Source organism: Macrotis lagotis, chromosome 1 (genome assembly GCF_037893015.1).
Source record: "Macrotis lagotis isolate mMagLag1 chromosome 1, bilby.v1.9.chrom.fasta, whole genome shotgun sequence".
NCBI lineage: Eukaryota > Metazoa > Chordata > Mammalia > Peramelemorphia > Peramelidae > Macrotis > Macrotis lagotis.
Genome location: NC_133658.1, coordinates 602,414,719 through 602,419,606, shown reverse-complemented (window position 1 = coordinate 602,419,606; position 4,888 = coordinate 602,414,719). Strand labels below are relative to the sequence as shown.

Genomic DNA, 4,888 nt, shown 5'->3' with positions numbered 1-4,888 from the left:
TGCTAGAACTACAATCTGCCAAAATCCACAAGCACATACTGAAATTTCAAATGTTGTATCTACTGCTTCGGCCCGTATATTGACAATGTATTTAACATGACAACTGAAACATTCTAGCTGGATATCTTCCTTGAGGTGATAAGGAATGATTTTATATTTCTAAATGGATGCCAGGCTAAGTAATTCTCCAAGGGAATTGTTTAGAAAATTTAGAACATAATAAATATGTATTCTGGCAGAGTAGGCATACAATGAAATAAATTTCCCCTATCACATATGAGCAATAGTGAAAGCTCTCTGTTCTTACATTATGCCTTGTATTGCTATTGTTGTTGTTGTTGAGTTGTTTCATTCATATCCAATTATCTGTGATTTCATTTGGGATTTTCTTGGCAAAGATATTTGGCAATTTCCTTCTCCAGCCCATATTACTGATGAGGAACTCAGGTAAACAGGATTAAGGGAGAGATCCAGGGTTGATCAGTAAGTAAGTGTTTGGGGCCAGATTTGAACTCAGGGTGACTCTGACTCCTGGCCTAGCACTTTATTCACTATTCCACAAAGGTAGATTTATGCATAAAGTCATTACTAGGTTGCTTATCATCTTCCTTTAAAGACAAGAACTCTATGCACACTGTATCTAAACATTTGCTACTGCTTGTGATTTTCAGTGAAGTGGCTAAAATTGACTCTTGTATTACACTTCTTATACTTGTTTTTTTTTTTGCAAACATAAAATCCTTTTATTAAAAAATTATACAATTAGTAAGGCAACTGAAAGAAAAACTGAAATTCCAAGAGAACGTTTTTTAAATGAAAAACTTCACTATACATTGAAAGAAACATTTATGCTTAGAATACTTCCTTTTAACTGAAATTAATCAGAATAAAACCCAGCACATGAATAAAGGCAGAATTCTAGCATACTGGTAAATCAATATTAAGATACCATATAACTAATAGTCATTTAACATTTAGGAAATGGAAAAGGGTACTACTAAAAGATTTTCTTTTGGTCAGATGAACAATCAAGAGTTTTCTTATGAACTATCTCCATCAAATCATCAGATCTTTCCCTTAAAACCTCAGTTGAAAAAGTAATAATACAATGTACCAGATGATGCAAACTGTAGGAAGAATCTACAGCAACAATTAAAGGATAGAATCTAGTGTCCAAAGATCTGGCTACTAGTGTGTGCTACTATTCCCTAAGTTTATACTTGAATGCTGTTCTTCCAATTACTTTTTAAAAAATCAAAATCAGTTAAAATGGATACTCTATTAACAAACTTAATCATATAGTTCTGATGAAAATAATTGTTAAGAATCAATGCCTAAAGATAGCCTTTCTTCACTTGGCAGGATTTAATTTCATTTGAATTCCCTTCTCCACAAATACCTTTAACATACCTATAAGAACAAATCTATAGACATAAAAATGTTCTAAGACCCTTAACCCAAATCCATTGTATATGACCTTTAAGACTAAAAATAAGACCAAAATACATTCTTAAAGGCAATGACACCCATATGGGTACTTAATTTAAATATGCCATTCCTGTTAAATGGCATTTACTACTAGTCACAAAAACTGGCCCATTTAAATGAAGTCACTTTCCGAATATTTTGGCAAATATTAATTTAAAACCATCTAGAATAATTCTGAAAGCGATATTACAGAGTGAAGATGGACCAGTATCTAGTTATACATTTTCCAAGTTTAATCTTACATAACATGGTTAAATAATTTTTCATCCCTTTCATTATGGTAGATACATGCTTTAGAACCTTATTATTCACAAGGAAGGAAACCTCAGTTCCTTCAATCATTTACCAAATACTTTTTAAGCTGTTCTTTAACCAATAATTTAATTTATATCCAATTCTGGGTTAGCAAGAAGAGGGTTATTTTGTCAAATTTGCAATTCCCTTCTCAAAACTTGTCTTTAAGTTGTTTTCAGTATTGGCACCCCAATACAGGCCCAACTGAAGAAAGGGGAATGGCACATAATTCTTAAGGAGTTTTACTAAATGAACCTACAAATTAAAATATTTATCAAGTTTATAAGGACAGCAATTAATGTTTTATTTTATTAGCTGTCTATCTAAAATAATAGGAATGCAAGTATTGAGTCTGCTTTAGTATGAAGAAGCAACAAACTTGATGGGAAAAGGGACAGAGGCAACACTTAATGCAATTCTAGCTGTTGTCTTCATTAGATTTTAAGGCAGATGTAAAGGTGGAAACAGAACTTCTACAAGAATTTATCCTGTGATGTTGTAAAATCAAAGTACTACTTTATTAAATGAGTTATTTTACACAATATGAACATCAAAATAATTACAATTGTAAAAAAATTTTTATAACAAGGATGGACTGATTTTTCGGGATTTTCAAATCAGGGCCCAACTGTACATTTACATAGAATTGTCTTTGCATGAAGCCCAAAAGGGAACAGCATAAAAATGAGTTTCTGTAGCCCCTTTATTTATTTATTTATTTATTTTTGCTGATCAATCAACCGTTTGTTAGAAAAGCAGCGGCAGGTTTGTTACCTAAGGTCTGAGATAGTAGAAGAGTCAATAGGTGCCATGAATTCACCTGTCAACAACTTTATGCCTGAACATCAGCCAGTTCTGGAGGAAGTGGAGTCTTAGGATGTTTGCTCTCGAGGTGCTGTTTGAAGGTCCTTGGGGTCCGGCATTTGTGTCCTACGGACTGTGCAGGTGTATATCATGGCAGCCTTCTGATCATGTCCTTGCTTTTCTATCCAGCTTGTTTTTCGGCATTTTTCTGCTGAGACTGAATCTTCTGCGGTCCTCGAGCCATATCGGGGCTGGGACAGTCCGGAGTCGGAGGCGCCGCGCGGGGCGAGGAGGGAGGGAGCCGGGCCCGAGGCAGGCTCGGCGCTCCCGCACGGCCGCCGCCGCCGCCCGCCCCACACAGGAGACCGCGGCCGAGTGCACAACAGTCCGCGCCTCAGGGCCGCCGCGCGCACGCGCACGCCCGCCGCGATCCCCAGCGGCCCCACGGCGCCGCGGGCACGCGCACGCCCGCCCACGCTTCCGGGCAGCAGCGGGGGGGCGGCCTACACTTCTTATATTTGTTACTTGCCATTCACAGTCACATCTTCATTGGATTTTGTTTTCTTTTCATTTAGGTATATATAAAACCTTCTTGGAGAGTTTTCATAACTTTATAATAGTAGGTTTTGAATGGCACTCAGTATTTTCATACATTTTGAATGATAACTTCTCCTGCTTGATTTATTACTCTTTAAGTCAATTTTAATTTCTCATATTTCTGTAACAGTTGTTTGGTCTCTGGTAAATTAGTCCCAATTCTTTTCTTATTGCTTTCTTTTTTGTCTAGCAGAACATCTCATGTGTAAATAGTCTATACTTGAGCCCTCTACCAGTCATTCCTGTTCAACTGGTGAGGAGGAGGATTGGCTCAGGGATATGCAATGTATTTTCATAGATGGTATACTTTTCAGGGAAAGTCCCAGGCTCTTCTTCCTCACTTACCTGTGTTAAAAATCCTCTCATGAACCACCAATTATTTCCCTTTAGATTGCCTTTCAAAAAATAAAAGGATCACTCTAGTCTCTGAAGCATGAACCCTTTAGGGAAGTTCATTTATCATCTGTGCAAACTTATAGCATATACTGAAGTCATAAATGGACTGGAAGTATCCAGTTCAGCACTTCTTTCTTTTTAAAAATTTTATTTATTTAAGACAGTGGAGTTTTAATTTGTCCAGGGTTCCACAGCTAGGCAATTATTAAGTGTCTAGGCTGAATTCGCACTCAGGTCCTCCTAATTCAAGGGTCAGTGCTCTATCCACTATGTCATCTAGCTGCCCCTAATTCAGCACTTCTTAAGATTATAGTGTAGTATAGTGGTTAGCATACTAAACTTGGAGTTGACCAAACATGATTTATCAGATCATAGATTATTGGAAAGGAACATTAGAAGTCATTAAGTCCATTCTCTTTACTTTACAAATGAAAAAATTAGGCTGAGAGGTTAATTTGCCCATGGTCACAGTTATTTAATGCCTTTGACAGGTTTTAAACTCAATTCTTTCTGACTCTAAATTCAATGCTCTATATAATACTCTACTAAGTTCAAAAAATTCCAAATAGACTCATTTTCTATGTAATCCTGGAAAATCATTTAATTTGCCTGACCCTAAGTTTCTTAACATGTATAATAAGAATAATAATAGCACCTATTTCAAGAGATTATTATGAAAATCCATTGACATAGTGTGTGAAATACTTTGTGAATCAAAAATTTCTATTTAAATATAAATTGTTATTAACATGCAATTCAATGGATTGTTGTTCTTCTATACATGAAACTAGACTTTGTAACCTTAAAAATGTGGACTACAAACCCAATTTAAGACCTTGGAAATAGAATAATAAGTTTCACCATTTATGATACATCTGCTCTCAAGGCATTCAGTTGGGCATTTGGTCTTTTTGGCAAAGGGATCAGCTAGTTAGTGCAATGCATGAACTGCCAGACATGGACTCAGGAAAATTCATCTTCCTGAGGTAAAAATCTTATCTTGGATACTTACTCATTCTGATACCATGGAAAGTCATTCAATCCTTTTTTCCCATTAGTTTCCTCATCTATAAAATGTGTGGAGAAGGGAATGGCAAGAAAATTCCAAATAGGATCATGAAGTTTTGAACACAACTGAAAAAAAAAATGACTGAACAGCAACAATTAATTAGAAAATATGTGTAAAGTCAATCATGTTTTTGAAGACTTTCATATTTCTCTTTATGATGATATAAATTTTGTTCCAGTGGTTTCCCTTCTTTGGTGTGATTTTTTTTCAACTTTTATTCTTGCTTTCTGATTGTGCTTC

General features: G+C 35.8%; 1 pseudogene; it reads right to left on the bottom strand.

Annotated features, from left to right (window-relative positions):
* Nucleotides 1-787: 787 nt before the first annotated feature.
* Nucleotides 788-2,929, bottom strand: LOC141521853 (zinc finger protein 706 pseudogene; annotated as a pseudogene).
* Between the last annotated feature and the right edge of the window lie 1,959 nt (nucleotides 2,930-4,888).